The sequence below is a fragment of the Myotis daubentonii genome, chromosome X (assembly GCF_963259705.1).
Source record: "Myotis daubentonii chromosome X, mMyoDau2.1, whole genome shotgun sequence".
In the NCBI taxonomy this organism is placed as follows: Eukaryota; Metazoa; Chordata; class Mammalia; order Chiroptera; family Vespertilionidae; genus Myotis; species Myotis daubentonii.
This window is the reverse complement of record NC_081861.1, coordinates 2,458,656-2,469,321: the sequence shown is the minus strand read 5'-3', so window position 1 is coordinate 2,469,321 and position 10,666 is coordinate 2,458,656.

The window sequence follows — 10,666 nt, the reverse complement described above, 5'->3', positions numbered from 1 at the left end:
CTGAACATTCACATACAATCTTTGGATGGGCATATATTCACATATAAGTCTTTGTATGGGCATCATTTCTCTTGGATAATACCTACAAGTAAATTGGCTGTATCTTGCAGTAGAAATATATTTAACTTTTTAAGAAATGGCCAAACTACCTAGCCAGCATGACTCAGTGATTGAGCATCTACCCATGAACCAGGAGATCATAGTTCAATTCCCGGTCAGGGCACATGCCCTGGTTGCAGGCTCCATCCCCAGTGGGAGGAGTGCAGGGGGCAGCCAATTAATGATTCTCTCTCATCATTGATGTTTCTTTCTCTCTTCCTTCCTCTCTGAAATCAATAAGAATATATTTTAAAAAATAAATGGCCAAACTGTTTTACGAGTGGTTGTACTGTTTACATCCCTACCACTAATATATGAGAGTTCTAGTTCCTCCATATCCTTGCTATATTCTACTGAATATTAAGACTATCTCTTTGGAAAAATGGACTTGCTATAATTGGACCTAAGGAGAACAGATTAAAGGCTTTATTTTTTGGTAGAAGAGTGCATGTAAATCTGTATTTGAGACAACTAATAATTTTGTTCTAATAAATGTTGCATGTTTTTAAAATTCATTTTCCTACTTACCCTCATATAAAAAAATAATATCCCATTGAGAAGAAATAAAGGAATAAAATTCAAGTATAAAAATAAGAAAACCATTGACTTCATATTTCAATAGCTTAGGCATTTTAACACATATTAACATATTAGGAATTTTTTTTGCAAGTGGATATGACAAAAGTAGATATGATATATTTCTCACCACACATTTTGGTTTGAAATGTAAAAATAAGCATTCAAAGTATATGAAGATAAATGCATTTCTTGGTAATATGTAAGTAATTTTTCAAATTCTCCTCTACTAAAGGGATCAATTTTTATATGTATCAAACTCATCCAAGGCAATAAGGCTTAGGAAGTAAGTCACAGACCAAGCTATCTGATGAGCATTTCTTCCCTCAATAACTGTTGTTCAAAAAAAATAATTCAGAGAAATACAAAAGAAACATTTTTATGTTTTTATTACCTCACTGTAGAGTTTACTCCATAATAGTCGTACAAAACATAAAACCATTACCTTCACATAGCTCAAATACCATGGACTAACTGGTTTATGACAAAGTGTAGCTCTTCCCAACAGAGCTAACACCAGTAGGACACACTCTCCCTGCCATAAAGTCCCCAGGGTTTCCTGGTTAATGGCTTTATGGGTCTAGTCACCTTGAGGCAAAATTCCTTTGGTAGTCTTGTAAATGAAGTATTTTTACTGCTTTTGCTAGAGCAAATAGAGTAAGGGAAATGATCCAGGGCTTTGGACTGTTTAAACGCTCTAAATTTCTTGGATGCCATTCCAGAGTGGGGCAATGTTTTAACTTACAACTGTATTATGCTCTAGTGAAAGTTTCAATGAACCATTCTTTTGGATTTCTAGAGAGAACTGATGTAAATGAATCATGCCCAACGTGATAGGGATCATATTAAAATTAAGTAAAACTGATATAGATGATATCTTTTCAGTATCTCAAATTGTTGAGAGAAAAAATATTTAAATGTAGAATACAATTATTGAAAAGCAGTATCAGATGAAGAGAAAATTTCTACTTAATAGCCAAGAGGAAATACAAAATGTATGGGTTTTCTTTCACTTAGCATTAAGTTATAAGAATTTTCTAAATTTTACTAATTCTTTGTAATCACTTTTTATGATTGTATAACATCCCATCAAATGTATATATTAAGTTATTTAATAAGTTTCACATATATTTGTTTTCTTGTTTTTGAAAATTGATTTAATACTGTGATGAAAAATTCGGTAGAACAAAGGTCTTCCCATATTTGGAATTGTGGTGTTTTGTTTGTTTGTTTGTTGTTTTTTTTAGAATAGATTTCAAGAAATGAAATTAACAAAGAATATTAATCTCTCCATTTTAATATGAAATGCTGAAGTATTTTCCAAAAAGACTGTGCCAATTTGTACCACATTGGCAGTGAGTAAGAATGTCTTTCAATACAATCTCAGTAGGGTTAGGCATTTTATAATTTTTTAATGTATGCTAACTTAATAGGGAAAATATTGCTTAGTTTTAATTGCATTTTATATTACTAGAGATCATCTGTTCTTAATATTTGCTTGCTTTTGAGTTATATACTTATGCAATTAAACATTTATATCTTTTAAAGCACCCATGCTTTTATTTATTTTTGTATACAAGCTTCTTGGACATTAAAAATATCAACCTTGTTGTATCCATGCAAAATTTACCAAAACAAAATTTTAACACTTCTGTGTGGGTCTCCAGTTCCAAAATAACCATACACTGGAACATCCCTAAAACTAAAACTAAGTCTAAGTTAAATCATTACTTAAATTGCAGTTTTATATTAACCTCTTTTTAACGTTTTTCATTGTATCACTCCTAAAACAATACTCTAAGGAAGACACTTTTCTGCTACACTCATATTTTAGCTATCTGCACTCAAGGCCTGTCTGTCTCCCAAACTTATAATCTATACTAATAATAGGGTAATATGCAAATTGGTAGGGACGCCATCACAGTAATGACCAATCAGCAGGCTGCATGCGCAGCAGGCACAGGTGGGTGGGGATTTGCATCATCGGGACGGGGGCGGAGCCGCAGCAGAGAGGCCTCTGCCATGGGCCCAGCCAGGGGTCTGCAGGCGCTTGGAGAGGCCTTTCCACCGTGGGCTCAGCCCCAGCTGGGGGTCCGCAGGTGTGCGGAGGTCCACAGGCCTCTGCCATGGCCCAGACTTCTTCTCTGCCATATCTGCTCGTCCACGGGCCTGAGAGGTTGAGTGTGGTTTTGCTCAACCTAATCTGGTCTCCGGTCTTCCCTGAATTCTGAGTCTTAACTAGTGCTTTACCTTAGAACTTTGGGATAAGTTTAGGGTCTTCCTTGGGCTTAGAATCCCCATTTATGAGACTCACATGGGAGCTCTGTAGTTATGTAGGCTTTATCTGAATTACACATACCTTATTGACCCAATAAGAGGCCTGCACCAAGTCCTCCAAATCTGATATGATCCTGGGAAAACTGGCTTTCCCAAGACAGCTATATACCAAACTGGGTCTTTTCCTCTAATATCCCATATCCTCACTCAATCTGGACCAGATAGTCCTTGATCGTGTCATAAATCAATTAGTCTTGAATTTGGATATTGAAGGAGTGGTTAACCAGGCATTAGCTTAAATGCTCTGTCAGCCCTAGCCAGTTTTGCTCAGTGGGTCCTGGGTTCGATTCCAGTCAAGCCCAGGTACCTCGGTTGCGGGCCCAGTCGGGGCATATGCAGGAGGCAACCAGTTGATGTGTTTCTCTCACATCGATACTTCTCTCTGTTTTTCCCTCTCTTCCACTTTCTCCAAAAATCAATGGAAAAGTAGCCTCAAGTGAGGATTTAAAAAATGCTTCTGTCAGCTCTGAGGTGAAATTTCTAGGCCCCAAAAGAAGACAGTCATTTTTCAGGATAATTTCTGTTTATATTTGTTACTATCTACAACCAGGAAACAGATATACAGAGGTCCCTAGAAATAAAAGATGGCTCTACTCATAGCCTAGCTATACCTATGGTAACACTCAGTGAACACCCGTTGAAGAATCATAATTTCATTGCTCAAAAGAATGCCAAGTGCCCCTCAAAGGAGGTGAGGAAGAGTGATGGGAGATGTTAAGGAGAGTCTTGAAACTGGAACCACTCACAGAACCTCTTAGCAGATCCTTCTCTCTGAAATGGCCCAACTGCATTGGCTCTTCCTTCTGGATTGTCATTTGCTCATACAGAGTGTAATAAGAAGAATGCTGTACTGCTCCTGGAGTCAGAATAACTTGACTATAGGACCTTTCCATGTGCAACTATAAAGAAATCAGGTAACTTCCCTGAGTCTCAGAGTTTTCTTCTGAAAAATGGGGCAGTAGTCCTGACCTGGTTCTTGTGGTTGTTCTAATAGCATTTATGTATTGATAGCTTATTTTTTGTGTGTGCATCATTGAAGCCCAAGGTGTTCTGGTGAAGTCAATTTTTCAGATAATAGACCCACCTAGGTTACATAATGTTAACTATTTTTAGTGGAAATATGTTTAAAACTACTATATTATACACTTGAAGTTTTTAAAAATAATTCACAATGAACATAATCTTTTTGATGACTTAGGCCACCATTATGAACATCAGTTATTATACTTTGATATGAAATGGTCCATATTTTTCACAATTTTTAAATATTTATTAAAATATAAATCCAGAGATGTGAACAAATCACACAACTGGGTAATTGGCACAGAAATAAAGAAAGAGAACATTGTCCAGCTGGCATGGCTCAGTGGTTGAGTGTCATCCTATAAACTAGGATGTCATGGTTCAATTCTTGGTCAGGACATATGCCTGGGTTGCAGGCTCAGTCCCCAGTGTGGGGCATGCAGGAGGCAGCAATCAATTAATGATTCTTTTTCATCATTGATGTTTCTATCTCTCTCTCCCTCTCCCTTCCTCTCTGAAATCAATATAAATATGTTTTTCAAAAGAAAAAAAATAAAGAGAACATTACCAGCACCTAGAAGTCTGACTTATGCTCCCTTCTAGTCTCTATCTGCACCCTCTAAAAGAAACTATCATTTTGATTTCTAGTAACCTAGTTTTGCCTTAAATGCAATCTCATTGTAATTATTTTATTTTACAAGAACTTATCATCTCTTTTTATATGCTCTCATAACTTTATCTTATTGTAATTCAGTACACTTTCATTCTGCTTTGTTTATTGGTTAGTTATTTTGATCATTTCATTTATACAAGCTACATTTATGAACACCTGCCATATGCCAGGTATCATTTTAAAAACTGGAGACAATACACACCTAGTACCTGCCCTCATGGAATTTATGTTCCAGAGAAAACAGACAAAAAAATAAACACATAAAATTACTAGAGATTGCCTTAAGTGTTATGATGAAAATCAATAATGTGCTACGATAGGGAATAAAGTAAAATCACTTTTGATAGGATTGCCAAGAAAGGTCGTTTTCAGGAGTGACATTGAAATTGAATAAGAGCCAGTCATTCAAAAAATTCCAGGAAGGCATGTTCTATGGAGAAGAAAAGCATGCTCAAAGGTCCTAGGTTGATGAGAGTTTAGCACATTTTAGTAACTAAGATAGGACCTATATGGAGGAGGTGTTTTCAACAAGAGATGAATTTGGAAAGGGAGGCAGGAGAACATTCATGTAAGGTATTTCAGGGCATGGTGGAGTTATTGGATTTTATTATGTGAGCAATTGGAAGATTTTACCTATGAGAGCATAATGATCTGATCTACTATGTGGAGAATGGAGGGAAACAGATTAGAGTGAATATGGGGAGGAGACAAATTGGGAGACATCAAAGACTAGACAACAGGAACCAAATGGAGTCAATTCTGCTAATACCCACATCACCAAACTGAGACTTAATTTCAGTTTTTGCTCTCCCAGGAATGGAATCTTAAACTGGCCAATCATGAATCTCTTAATCAGAATTTAGTTAGTTCATCTGCCTGATAAATCCATGCCATCTCCTATAAGGAAAGTAGCTTTGCATAACCAATCTGCTCTTTGCCTAGTACAACTTCCTGGTTACTGCGCCTCTGCCTATAAAATTTCTTCCAGCTCCTTTCTATCTGCTCGTTAGGGTGCTTCCCAATTCATGATTCACTGAATAAAGCTAATAAGATCTTTAAAATGTACTCAATTGAAGCTTTATTATTTCACCAGAGCTACTGCAATAGTCCAAGTGAAATGTGCTGGTGGCTTCAATCAGGTTGAGGCAGTGCAGATAGAAATAGCAGTCAAATTCCAGACCTGTCTTGGAAATAGAGTTGGCATAGCTTCCCAGTGAGTTGGATATGGTGGTGTGTGTGTGTGTGTGTGTGTGTGTGTGTGTGTGTGTGTGTTCCCATGCTGGGGGGAAGGAGGGGGTGAAAGATAGGTGAGGGAAAGAAAGAAGTTAAGGTTGACTCCTGGGTTTCTTCTAGAAGCAGCTAGATGAATCATAGAATGGTGAGGCCAGCATTTATTGAGAGCGGGGGGGACTTGTTTTTTTACTTGCACCTTTTCATAAAATTAAGACAATGTTTTTCTTTTTAAAAATATTTTTATTAAAAATGTTTATTGTTGACATTAATTGTAGGTGTCCCCTTTTTCCCTGCCCATTGCCCACCTTCACCCACCCCCGCCTCCCCCTCCCTTGGCCTTCTCCAAACAATTGTCTGTGTCCATGGGGTATGCATATATGTTCTTTAGCTAATCCTTTCACATGGCATATCCTCATAAAACCTATTATAGCACTAGGTGTATGTTTGTTTAAAAAATGAATATCCTTTAAGATCAACTGTTACTTTTATTACTGTCAATGTACTTTTCCCTAATAAATCCACACCTTCTAATCTTATGCAGCCTGGGAAACCAAATAACAAAATCCTCTCAACTCCCTGCAATTAAATCTACAAACCTTTATTAGCATTCGGACCAGTCCTTTCCTCATTCCTTCCAGCTGCAGTAGAACCCGTGCTCTCCTTTATCTCCTTTAGTATTTATATCATTTCTGGCTATTTTCATCCCAGCTCTCTTCCTTTTCTTCTTTGCCTCCCCCTCCCCTTTTATTTTTAACCCCTTCTTTTCTATAGTCACTTTCTCATCACACTGTAAAGGTGACCATTACTCCCATTAAAAAGACAAAAAGGAAAAGCCTTGATGTCCCATCCTGATTAATTTATTATTTATTCCATTCTCTCTCTCTTTTTTTTTTTTGCTCTCCCTCTAGTTCTGTCAAGTCCCTTTCACAACCTAACTTCTAAAATGAGTTCCTATCCTTAATATTTCTCTTAATTTAGCTCCCACTCTTTAGCAATCTATATTCTGTCTCTGCCACTCTGCTCAAACTGGTTTTGCCAAGTTTATCAATAAATTGCTTGTTGCGAATCTAATGAGCATTTCTTACTTGTAATTTTATTTGGCTTTCAACAGTGCTCAGTGCTCTCTCTCTCTCCGTGGAACCTTCTTCCTTTCACTTCTGGAGCTCTAGGATTTCTATTTAATTTTCTGGCATGTCCCTCTTTCTCGCTGATTTTTTTCTACATGTTCCCAGACAGTTTTTCTTTCATATTGCCCTACACATCCTCTCTTTTACTTCATGTCCTCTGACTATGTGAGCACCAGACAAAATTCATTCATCTGTCACCAAAATAGCATAATGTGTGTAGGCGCAATAAGCTTACTCAACAGGTCTAGAATAAAATTCTCTATTTTCACTGCCACACTGTTTCCCTATTTCCTTATCTTAATAAATGGCATCATCTTTTACCAGGATGAAAAATCACCTCCTACTTTCTGAAAGCTTTCTCTAATTCATTCACTAGTTTAGGTGTCCTTCCATTATGTTACTTAATTCTTCTCCAATAATGGCACTTACACCATTTTACTGGTCATGTGTCTAATTATCTATATCTCCATATACAATGTAAGATTCGTGAGGGCAGAAGCTGTTTCTGTTTTGTTTTTGTAACAAAACAGCATAAAGATCTGACATATAGTACATGCTCATTATTTGTTTAAAGAATGAATGAGCCCTAGCTGGTTTGACTCAGTAGATAGAGCATCGGCCTGCGGACTGAAGCATCCCGGGTTCGATTTCGGTCAAGGGCAAGTACCTCGGTTGCAGGCTCCTGGCCTTAGTCAGGGGCATGAGGAGGACAACCAATTTATGTGTCTCTCTCACATTGGTGTTTATCTCTATCTCTCCCTCTCCCTTCCACTCTCTCTAAAAATCAATGGAAAAATATTCTCGGGTGAGGATAAAAAAAAAAGAACAAATGAATAAAATATGTTAAAATTATACATAAACTCAGTGATAGTTGGGTGCTTTCTGGTATGAATAAAGTACATGGGATTTAGTGCATGAACTTCCTTTTTTTGTTGTTGAATCCCAGTTTTATATTTTTAAAATTTCTTTATTGATTAAGGTATTACATATGCGGCCTTATTGCCCCATTGCTCCCCCCACCCCCCTACTCATGCCTTCACCCCCCCCCCATGGTGTCTGTGTCCATTGGTTAGGCCTATATGCGTGCATGAAAGTCCTTTCGTTGCTCTCTCCCCCTTACCTCCGCCCTCCCCTGGCTTCCCTCTGAGGTTTGATGGTCTGATCGATGCTTCTCTGTCTCTGGATCTGTTTTTTGTTCATCAGTTTATGTTGTTCATTATATTCCACAAATGAGTGAGATCATGTGGTATTTATCTTTAAGTGATTTAAAAGAAGGTGGGGGGAAATTCAGAACTTAGGTTAGAATGAGATTCTGGTTCTTAGGCAAACATTTCAGAAAAAGCTACTTTACTTAACAATGTGGAAAGTTGGCAAGAAAATCAGGAGTTGTTGTGGTCCCTAGAATTCAGAGGCTTGGTGCTTCCTGCACCTTTTGGGATGCTTTCCAGGGCCAGAAATCACTGTGTTCTCTCTCAGAGATATGGGGTTATCCTCTGGCTACCCTATCCCTAAAGGTATAAAGCATTTTTAGGAAGAGAAATCGGGAGTGGAGATAGAATTTATAAAGTTGTTTCATTTGACTTTTCTTTCCATCGCCTGAAAAATGCACCCAGAAACTTAGGTCTTCCTTTGGAGATGGTCCCCCTTCACCAGCTTCTCCTAATAGGCTTTCTACCCTTAGGTTAGATTTTTCCTGTTTCCCAAGAACACTTTCTTTTGAGTCCCTCAGTCTGAGTACTCTATCCTCCCTGCAAGGAAAACCATATCCTATCCCACAGGAAAAAAATCTATCAGGCTCTGTGTTCGACACAGAAATGCAGGACTTGGATCCTTCTTCAAAAAAAGATATGCTACCCAGCTGTGAAGAGTGCAGCCAGCAGGCAGCCTCTAGCTGTCAGTGCTTTCAGGATCTGCCTCATCTGAAGAGAGTAGCCTTGATGGAGGTCACGCCCTTCTGGGGCAGTTCACATCTAATGACTGAGGAAGGCAGAGATATAAAGGCCCTGATATTTTAGCCTGATTGGAGAAAACTCTAATAGGCAGTCCTATCTTCAGGGATCTCCATTGACTTGAACGAGGCTGTATTGGGCCTGCACTGTAGTTCAGCTTCTCCCTCTGACCTTCCTTCTTTTCAAACATGTGATCTCTAATAAGCATCTTGTAGCCCAAACTCTATCATAGCATCTGCTTCTAGAGAACTCGGCCTGCAAGAGGCTCTCTGGTTCCTGAAGCCATCACTAACTCTCCTACATTTTTTTTCTGAGTAGACCTTGATGTTTGTCACTTGTTCAGCAGGCAGTAATGGAAAAAGGTATGTGTGTGGGTGGAGACCTACTATTGTCTAAGAGAGCTGCCAGCTATTGTACTCAGAGACCTAATCACCTCTTTTAAATGCCCCTCAAATTAGCAAAGGTTGTCTTTGCTTTTAGGAACAGTGTAAAATGAGATTTTTTTTTAGTATTAATTGAGAATAATACAACTTCTATAATTTATATTTCTGCTATAATTCAATAATTCAATTCTGATATAGAAAAGAAAATTAAATGTGATAGATGAGTCATAAGAAGTGTTAAGCATAAATAGTAAGCTAGAAGCTCATAAGATAAAGGCAAAATTCATAGGGTATATTAAGTACAAACAATGAGTAAGCATATAGCTTGTGAGACAGGCAGAATATATAAGAAATTTCACATTTAGATAATAAGGTAATAACCTAAACGATATGTTATAAGACAGATAGAATAAATGAAATATATAATAGAACAGACAAGAGTGTTCTTATGGATAGAAAGTGATCATGCTACCTCTAGTTATGCCACCTGTAAATCAGCCAGACAATGATGACATCTTTTAGGATACAATTATGGCTTCATATGTGCTGTACCCAAGAAAAATAAATAAACCTCATAGCTGTTTTACAGACTTATTGACAAAATACATCTGTGTCTAAGTGTGCTTGCCCTTGTATCTCTCCAGTAGAGTAATTGTATGCCATTGGTCTTAGGAATTTACAATGTGTGTTGGGAACCCACAATAAGTAGTTTTATAACTATACCATTATTGGAGGAGGGTTGATGTGGGAGAGAGAGAGATGATGGGGGAAAGAGAGAAAACATTCTAAGGATTCAGGTATGTGGTCCTTCTACCCTGTTTGCACCCTATCCTAAGTGTATTAAGCTATTGCATCTTTTCCCTCTTGCTTCTCACTGTGTTTTAATAATCTGTGTTTATTATTTTCATCATAATTTGGTTTGTGAACTTTGTTTTGTACCCTCTGGGATTATCGGATAGCTTGTCTGATAGTGATGATGTCCACCATCAAACAGCCCTATGGTATGACTGACCTGGAGAAGAACTGAGGCCTCTGGCAAATAGCCATGTGAGTAATCCTGGAGTTGGACCTTCCAGCCCCAGGCTTTTCTTCTCTTCGAGTACAGGATGACATCAGCCCCGGCCATCATCTTGATTATGACCTCATGGCAGACCTTGACTCAAAACCACCCACTAAGCCACTCTCAAATGACTTTACCACTAGCCAACGTCTTGATTACGACTACTTCGTAGACCCTGAATCAGAACATCCCACTAAGTCACTCTC